Below are 10,801 nucleotides of genomic sequence, written 5' to 3' on the forward strand. Positions count from 1 at the left end.
GGCGCGCCTGGGCCTCCTGGCGCGCCCTGGTGGGTTGTGCTCTCCTTGGAGCACCCCCAGGCGCAGCGAGGCACTACAAAAAAAGACACATCCATGACATTTTGGGCCAAACGATTTTTTTTGTCATACTTATGACACTTCTATGACGATAATTGTGACAAAACCCGGTATCATCATAGATGTGGTGGGCTGCTACTTCTATGGCAAAAAATCATGACAAAAAAATGGGTTTTCGTCCTGGGTGGGCCGGAGACGTAGCTGCATGACATTCTTTGGGCCGTCCATGATGGAAAAAACCGTGGTAGAAGCGAGGACGAGGAAAATATCGGGGGAGTTCTCGGTTACGGTGGGTGGTCGGGGGCCGAGCGATGCGCGTTTCTCTCGTACGTACGCGCGTGTGTGCGAGGCGTTGGGCTCTAACAGAACCCAAGCGAGGCGTTGGGCTCTAACTGAACCCGAGCGATTGCACTGCAGGCTACGCGTTACTGAACCCGAGCGATCGATCGATCCCTTGCTGTTAACTGAACCCGAGTGATTCCTTCGCTACTGCTGCTAACTGAAGCCGATCGAACACTGCTGCCTCCTTCCCTTGATGAACAGTGAGCGTTGTTGTGGGGGTTTGGATTAACAGTTCCTTGTGGGGGGTTGGATGAACAGGACCCCGTGGTAGTAGAGGCCATTGCCGTTGGATGAACAGGACCCCGATCGATAGAGCCGGTGGATGAACATGACCCCATGGAGGGGTGGATGAACAGGACCCCGTGGAGGGGTGGATGAACAGGACCCCGTGGAGGGCTGGATGAACAGTAGCCCGTGGAGGCGTGGTTGAACAGGACCCCGTGGAGAGGGCTAGTTGAATAGTAGCCGGTGGAGGAGCGCGCGGTGGAGGCTGGATGAACAGGAGCCCGTGGATGAACAGTCGCAGGTGGAGGCTGGAGGAGGTCGACGGTGGATGAACAGTAGCCCGTGGAGGCAGTTGATGACCCACAAGTATAGGGGATCTATCGTAGTCCTTTCGATAAGTAAGAGTGTCGAACCCAACGAGGAGCAGAAGGAAATGACAAGCGGTTTTCAGTAAGGTATTCTCTGCAAGCACTGAAATTATCGGTAACAAATAGTTTTGTGATAAAGTAATTTCTAACGGGTAACAAGTAACAAAAGTAAATGAGGTGCAGCAAGGTCGCCCAATCCTTTTTGTAGCAAAGGACAAGCCTAGATAAACTTCTTGTATAAAGGAAAGCGCTCTCGAGGACACATGGGAATTACTGTTAAGCTAGTTTTCATCATGCTCATATGATTCGCGTTCGTTACTTTGGTAATTTGATATGTGGGTGGACCGGTGCTTGGGTATTGCCCTTCCTTGGACAAGCATCCCACTTATGATTAACCCCTTGCGCAAGCATCCGCAACTACAAAAGAAGAATTAAGGTAAACCTAACCATAGCATGAAACATGTGGATCCAAATCAGCCCCTCATGAAGCAACGCATAAACTAGGGTTTAAGTTTCTGTCACTCTAGCAACCCATCATCTACTTATTACTTCCCAATGCCTTCCTCTAGGCCCAAACAATGGTGAAGTGTCATGTAGTCGACATTCACATAACACCACTAGAGGAAAGACAACATACGTCTCATCAAAATATGGAACGAATACCAAATTCACATGACTACTTATAGCAAGACTTCTCCCATTTCCTCAAGAACAAACGTAACTACTCACATATCATATTCATGTTCATAATCAGAGGGGTATTAATATGCATAGGCAGAAGACACCTTATAGCAGAAGATGGGCATCGGGGGCTTGCCAGGTGGCCGACGAGGCAGGGGGGCGCGCCTAGGGGGGTAGGGCGTGCCCCCCACCCGCGTGGACGGTGGGTGGCCCCACTCTAGTGCTTTCTTTTCCCAATATTTTTATATATTCCAAAACTGACTTTCGTGGAGTTTCAGGACTTTTGGAGTTGTGCAGAATAGGTCTCTAATATTTGCTCCTTTTCCAGCCCAGAATTCCAGCTGCCGGCATTCTCCCTCTTCATGTAAACCTTTTAAAATAAGAGAGAAAGGGCATAAGTACTGTGACATAATGTGTAATAACAACCCATAATGCAATAAATATCTATATAAAAGCATGATGCAAAATGGATGTATCAACTCCCCCAAGCTTAGATCTTGCTTGTCCTCAAGCGGAAGCCGATAACGAAAAATATGTCCACATGTTTAGAGATAGAGGTGTCGATAAAATAAAATACAGACATGAGGGCATCATGATCATTCTTATAAGAAGAACATATATATATATATATTGTCATATGACTTCTTATGCTAAAGTAACAACCTATTCACAATGTCAAGTATGAATCAGAAACTTCATTGAAAACTAACAAACTATGATCTCGGTCATTGAAGCAATTGCAATTTATCATAACATCAGAAAGAGTCAATATAACAGCTTTTCAGCAAGTCCACATACTCAACTATCATTTAGTCTTTCACAATTGCTAACACTCACGCAATACTTATGGGTACTGAGTTTTAATCGGACACATAAAAAGATAGGGGCTTATAGTGTTGCCTCCCAACCTTTTACCTCAAGGGTAATGTGAACAATAATAGTTTATGATAACTTACATCCAATTGGATATATATATATATATATATCAGGATTTTTCCAACACATTGTGCTTGCCAAAGATAAAATGTAAAAAGGAAAGGTGAAGATCACCATGACTCTTGTATAAGGTATAAGACAAGAATAAAAGATAGGCCCTTCGCAGAGGTTGTCATGTGATTTTATGGTTGGATGCACAAAATCTTAATGCAAAAGAACGTCACTTTATATTGCCACTTGTGTTATGGACCTTTATTATGCAGTCCGACGCTTTTATTTCTTCCATATCACAAGCTCGTATAAAGCTTATTTTCTCCACACTAATAGATTATACATATTTAGAGAGCAATTTTTATTGCTTGCAACAATGACAACTTACTTGAAGGATCTTACTCAATCCATAGGTAGATATGGTGGACTCTCATGGCAAAACAGGGTTTAAGGATATTCGGAAGCACAAGTAGTATCTCTACTTGGTGCAAAGAATTTGGCTAGCATGAGGGGGAAAAGCAAGCTCAACATGTTGGACGATCCATGCCAATATACTTTATTTCGGATATAATAAAACATAACCCATTACATTGTCTTCCTTGTCCAACATCAACTTTTTAGCATGTCCTATTTTAATGAGTGCTCACAATCATAAAAGATGTCCAATATAGTATATTTATATGTGAAAACCTCTCTTTCTTTATTACTTCCTATTTAGTTGCAACGATGACCAAAACTATGTTTGTCAACTCTCAACAACTTTTATTCATCATACTCTTTTATATGTGAAGCCATTACACTCCATAAGATCAATATGATCCCTTTAATTCTTTTTATTCTTTCTTTTATTCCCTCAAGATCATAGCAAGATAACCAAGCCCTCGACTAAAGACTAATCTTTATTATATATAGCTCACGGACTCGATTACATAGAAGGATCATAAAGCAAAACTCAAAACTAGATCATACTAAAACTTTATTCTACTAGATCAAGATATTACCAAAAGGATCGAACTAAGAAAAATGCTAAAGATAGGAGTGTGATGGTGATACGATACCGGGGCACCTCCCCCAAGCTTGGCAGTTGCCAATGGGAGTGCCCATACCAGATACTCTGTTCTCCTTTGGTGGTGAAGATGATGGAGTTGTTGATGAAGTCGTGTCACACATCGAACGTAGGAGATCTTCCAATTTGTGAATAATGCCCTTGAGTGCGGTGATGTATTCTTGCAACAAAATATTTTCACGAGTGAGATACTTGTTTTGCACCCGAACTATTTCAATCATCTTGAAAGCTTCTATTTCAGTAGGGGTAAGATGGTTATAGTGAGGTTGAAGGATGTCTTCTTCTGCTGACGGAGCTTGATCCTCCGTGGCCTTCTTGATCTTATCACCCTTGCTTGTCTCCCCAAGTTCTTCTCTCTTCATCTCTATCTTCATTAGCCAAGCCTCGTCGCCGGCGTTGTTGGAAGAGGGGGATGACATAATGCCTGGCCTTGAAAACTCTGGCAGAAAACAGCTCGAAACAAAAACAGGAGATATTTGCATGGTACGGTGGTCAAAACCTTCGGGGGATTATATAGTGATTTTTTACCGACCAAAAGAAGTATTGTGCAAGAAAACGGAATTCGGAGGGCACACGAGGTGCCCATGAGGCAGGGGGCGCGCCAAGGGGGGTAGGGCGCGCCCTCCACCCTCGTGGATGCCTCATGTCCCTTTCAGACTACTTCTTATTTTCCTATTTTCTTAAATATTCCAAAACGGAGAAAAATTGCCATTGGAACTGTTTTGGAGTCGGTTTACTTACCGTACCACATACCTATTCCTTTTCGGAGTCTGAAACATTCTGGAAAGTTTCCCTTATATATTCCTCCGGGGTTACAGTCTCAATAACATTAGTTTCAACATTTATTGGATTACGTGAGATATAATGTTTGATTCTTTGACCGTTCACCACTTTTGGATTTGTGCCTTCGAAGTTGTTGATTTTTATGGCACCGGAACGATAGAACTCCTCGATAACGTAAGGACCTTCCCATTTAGAGAGAAGTTTTCCTGCAAAAAATCTTAAATGAGAGTTGTATAACAAAACATAATCAAATATGTTAAACTCACGCTTTTGTATCCTTTTGTCATGCCATCTTTTAACTTTTTCTTTAAACAGTTTGGCATTCTCATAGGCCTGGGTTCTCCATTCATCAAGTGAGCTAATGTCAAATAGCCTCTTCTCACCGGTAAGTTTGAAATCATAATTGAGCTCTTTAATGGCCCAATATGCCTTATGTTCTAGTTCGAGAGGTAAGTAACATGCTTTTCCATAAACCATTTTATATGGAGACATACCCATAGGATTTTTATATGCAGTTCTATAGGCCCATAATGCATCATCAAGTTTTTTGGACCAATTCTTTCTAGATCTATTAACAGTCTTTTGCAAAATTAATTTAATCTCCCTATTACTTAGTTCTATTTGACCACTAGATTGTGGATGATATGGAGATGCAATTCTCTGATTAACATCATACTTAGCAAGCATTTGACGAAAGGCACCATGAATAAAATGTGAACCACCATCAGTCATTAAATATCTAGGGACTCCAAACCTTGGAAAAATAACTTCTTTAAGCAGCTTAATAGAGGTGTTATGATCAGCACTACTAGTTGGAATAGCTTCTACCCACTTAGTAACGTAATCAACAACAACTAAAATATGTGTATACCCATAAGAGGAAGGAAACGGTCCCATATAATCAAAGCCCCAAACATCAAATGGTTCAATAACGAGTGAATAGTTCATAGGCATTTCTTGACGTTTACTAATATTACCAATTCTTTGACATTCATCACAAGAAAAGAAAAACTTACGGGCATCTTTAAAAGGAGTAGGCCAATAAAAACCGGATTGCAATACCTTATGCGGAGTTCTATCTCCAGCATGGTGTCCTCCATAAGCCTCGGAGTGACACTTGCGTAGGATCTGTTCCTGTTCATGCTTAGGTACACAATGTCTAATAAAACCTACTACTTCTTTATAAAGGTGTGGGTCATCCCAGAAGTAATGTCTTAAATCATAAAAAAACTTTTTCTTTTGCTAGTATGTGAAACTAGGTGGTATAAACTTAGCAACAATGTAATTGGCATAATCAGCATACCATGGAGCAGTACGAGAACCATTTATGATAGCTAATTGTTCATCAGGGAAGCTGTCATCAATAGGTAGTGGGTCATCAAGAATATTCTCTAACCTAGACAAGTTGTCTGCAGCGGGGTTCTCAGCTCCCTTTCTATCAATAATATGTAAATCAAATTCTTGTAGCAAGAGAACCCATCTAATAAGTCTAGGTTTATCATCTTTCTTTTCCATAAGGTATTTAATAGCAGCATGATCAGTGTGAACAGTTACTTTAGAATCAACAATATAAGGTCTGAACTTATCACAAGCAAATACAACTGCTAAAAATTCTTTTTCAGTAGTAGCATAATTTCTTTGGGCACTGTGTAGAGTTTTACTAGCATATTGGATAATATTTAATTTCTTATCAACTCTTTGTCCTAGAACAGCACCTACAGCACAATCACTAGCATCACACATAATTTCAAAGGGTAAATTCCAATCAGGTGGCTGAATAATAGGTGCAGAAATCAAGGCTTTCTTAAGTATTTCAAATGCTTCTACACAATCATCATCAAAGACAAAAGGAACATCTTTTTGTAAGAGATTAGTCAGAGGCCTAGAATTTTTTTGAGAAGTCTTTAGTGAACCTCCTATAAAAACCGGCATGACCAAGGAAACTTCTTGTACCTTTAATGTCCTTAGGACATGGCATCTTTTCAATAGCATCAACTTTAGCTTTATCAACTTCAATACCTCTTTCAGAAATTTTATGTCCCAAGACAATACCTTCATTAACCATAAAGTGGCACTTCTCCCAATTAAAGACAAGATTAGTTTCTTCACATCTCTGCAAAACTCGATCAAGGTTGCTTAAGCAATCATCAAAAGAAGTTCCATAAATGGGGAAATCATCCATGAAAACCTCAACAATCTTTTCACAAAAGTCAGAGAATATAACAATCATACATCTTTGAAAGGTAGCAGGTGCATTACATAAACCAAAAGAAATACGTCTATAAGCAAAGGTACCGAAAGGGCAAGTAAAAGTGGTCTTTTCCTGATCCTCTTTTGACATAGGTATTTGAGAGAAACCAGAATAACCGTCTAGAAAGCAAAAATGTGTATGTTTGGATAATCTTTCTAGCATTTGATCGATAAAAGGTAAAGGGTAATGATCTTTTCTAGTAGCTTTATTCAATTTGCGGAAATCTATTACCATTCTATAACCTGTAACAATTCTTTGTGGGATCAATTCATCTTTATCATTAGGAACAACAGTAATACCTGCCTTCTTAGGGACACAATGGACAGGACTTACCCACTGACTATCAGCAATGGGATAAATTATACCTGCCTCTAGAAGCTTTAGTATTTCATTTCTTACCACTTCTTTCATCTTAGGATTTAACCGTCATTAGTGATCAACAACCGGTTTAGCGTCTTTCTCCAATTTTATGTTGTGCTGGCATAGAGTGGGACTAATGCCCTTAAGATCATCCAGAGTATATCCAATAGCAGCATGGTGCTTCTTCAGAGTTTTCAATAAATTCTCTTCTTCCTGCTCTGAAAGATTAGCACTAATAATAACAGGATATATCTTATTTTCATCAAGATAAGCATATTTAAGAGTATCAGGTAATGGTTTAAGCTCAAACACAGGATCACCCTTGGGTGGAGGAGGATCCCCTAGAATTTCAACATGCAAGTTGTGTTTCAAAATAGGTCCCTGTTTAAAGAATACTTCATCTATTTCCCTTCTTTCATTCATAAACATATCATTTTCATGGTCTAACAAATATTGTTCTAAAGGATCATTAGGAGGCACGATCATCTTTACTAGGAAATTCTTTATCATGGGGTTGTCTATGAAATTTAGCAAAATTAAAATCATGATACATATCCTCTAAACCCACCGAAACAATATCCTTTTCGCAGTCTATCTTAGCATTAACAGTATTCAAGAAGGGTCTACCAAATATAATGGGACAAAAGTTATCTTGTGGGGAAGCAAGAACAAGAAAATCAGTAGGATATTTAATTTTCCCACACAAGACTTCAACATCTCTAACAATCCCAACCGGTGAGATAGTATCTCTATTGGCAAGCTTAATAGTAACATCAATATCTTCTATCTCAGCAGGTGCAATATCATGCATAATTTCTTTATGTAAGGTATAAGGTATTGCACTGACACTAGCACCCATATCACATAAGCCATGATAACAGTGATCTCCTATTTTAACAGAAACAACAGGCATGCCAACAACAGGTCTATGTTTATCTTTAGTATCGGGTTTATCAATTCTAGCAACTTCATCATAGAAGTAAATAACATGCCCATCAATATTATCAACCAAGAGATCTTTAACCATAGCAATACTTGGTTCAACTTTAATTTTCTCAAATGGTTTGAGTGTTCTAATATTACTTTTGTTGACCATAGTTGAAGCTTTAGCATGATCCTTTATTCTAACAGGGAAAGGTGGTTTCTCAATATAAGCGGTAGGAACAATAGGATCAACATTATAAGTGATAGTCTTTTCTTCAACTTTAATAGGTTCAACTACTTTACTTCAATGGGAGGATGATATTTAAACCACTTCTCCTTAGGAAGATCAACATGAGTAGCAAATGGTTCACAGAAAGAAGCTACTATCTCAGAGTCAAGTCCATATTTAGTGCTAAATTCACGGAAAACATCGGTATCCATAAAATATTTAACACAATCAAACTTAGGTGTTATATCTGACTCCTTACCTTCGTCGAGTTCCCAATCTTCAGAGTTGCATTTAATTCTTTCCAATAAATCCCATCTGAACTCAATATTCTTCATCATAAAAGAACCAGTACAAGAAGTATCGAGCATGGATCGATTATTGAGAGAAAGCTGAGCATAAATTTTTTGAATAATAATTTCTCTTGAGAGCTCATGATTGGGGCATGAATATAACATTGACTTAAGCCTCCCCCAAGCTTGAGCGATACTTTCTCCTTCACGAGGCCAAAAATTATATATATAGTTACGATCATGATGAACCAGATGCATAGGATAAAACTTCTGATGAAATTCCAATTTCAATCGGTGGTAGTTCCATGATCCAATATCATCACATAGCCTAAACCATGTCAATGCCTTTCCCTTCAAACATAAAGGGAAGACCTTCTTCTTGATAACATCCTCAGGCATACCTGCAAGCTTAAATAATCCACAAACTTCATCGACATAGGTTAGGTGCATATTGGGATGTAATGTTCCATCTCCTGTAAAAGGATTAGCTAGCAGTTTCTCTATCATACCCGAAGGAATTTCAAAGTAAACATTTTCAGTAGGTTCAGTTGGTTGAGGAGCAACTCTTTGCTCTACTGGTCGGGTGAAGATACCCCGAACAAGCCCCTCAAAGGTTCCATAGTAACAAGTGACAGTAAATTTCAGCACACTATAAATTTTTGCTTACCAAATTCCAGATACCAAAGGCGCTTCATTCCCCGGCAACGGCGCCAGAAAAGAGTCTTGATGACCTACAAGTATAGGGGATCTATCGTAGTCCTTTCGATAAGTAAGAGTGTCAAACCCAACGAGGAGCAAAAGGAAATGACAACCGGTTTTCAGTAAAGTATTCTCTGCAAGCACTGAAATTATCGGTAACAGATAGTTTTGTGATAAAGTAATTTGTAAGGGGTAACAAGTAACAAAAGTAAACAAGATGCAGCAAGGTGGCCCAATCATTTTTGTAGCAAAGGACAAGCCTGGACAAACTCTTATATAAAGGAAAGCGCTCCTAAGGACACATGGGAATTATCGTCAAGCTAGTTTTCATCATGCTCATATGATTTGCGTTCGTTACTTTGATAATTTGATATGTGGGTGGACCGGTGCTTGGATACTGCCCTTCCTTGGACAAGCATCCCACTTATGATTGACCCCTCTCGCAAGCATCCGCAACTACGAAAGAAGAATTAAGGTAAACCTAACCATAGCATGAAACATGTGGATCCAAATTAGCCCCTTACGAAGCAATACATAAACTAGGGTTTAAGCTTCTGTCACTCTAGCAACCCATCATCTACTTATTACTTCCCAATGCCTTCCTCTAGGCCCAAATAATGGTGAAGTGTCGTGTAGTCGACGTTCACATAACACCACTAGAGGAAAGACAACATACATCTCATCAAAATATCAAAAGAATACCAAATTCACATGACTACTTATAGCAATACTTCTCCCATGTCCTCAGGAACAAACATAACTACTCTCAAATCATATTCATGTTCATAATCAGAGGGGTATTAATATATATAAAGGACCTGAACATATGTCTTCCACCAAATAAACCAACTAGCATCAACTACAAGGAGTAATCAACACTACTAGCAACCCACAGGTACCAATATGAGGTTTTGAGACAAAGATTGGATATAAGAGATGAACTAGGGTTTGAGATGAGATGGTGCTGGTGAACATGTTGATGGAGATTGACCCCCTCCCGATGAGAGGATCGATGGTGATGACGATGGTGATGATTTCCCCCTCCCGGAGGGATGTTTCCCCAACAGAACAGCTTCGCTGGAGCCCTAGATTGGTTTCGCCAGGTTCTGCCTCGAGACGGCGGCGCTTCGTCCCGAAAGCTTCCTTCTGATTTTTTCCAGGGCAGCAGACACCTTATAGCAGAAGATGGGCATCGTGGGCCTGCCAGGTGGCCCACGAGGCAGGGGGCGCGCCCCCACCCTCATGGATGGTGGGTGGCCCCACTCTGGTGCTTTCTTCGCCCAATATTTTTCATATATTCCAAAACTGACTTTCGTGGAGTTTCAGGACTTTTGGAGTTGTGCAGAATAGGTCTCTAATATTGGCTCCTTTTCCTGCCCAGAATTCCAACTGCCGGTATTCTCCTTCTTCATCTAAACCTTGTAAAATAAGAGAGAAAAGGCATAAGTATTGTGACATAATGTGTAATAACAACCCATAATGCAAAAATATCGATATAAAAGCATGATTGAAAATGGACGTATCAGCAGTCGACGGTGGAGATGAATAGTATCCTGTGGAGTCCCGTTTTGCGGTACGCCACACCCCTCCCGATGAACA

The sequence above is a fragment of the Aegilops tauschii genome, chromosome 7, assembly GCF_002575655.3.
Source record: "Aegilops tauschii subsp. strangulata cultivar AL8/78 chromosome 7, Aet v6.0, whole genome shotgun sequence".
Lineage (NCBI taxonomy): Eukaryota > Viridiplantae > Streptophyta > Magnoliopsida > Poales > Poaceae > Aegilops > Aegilops tauschii.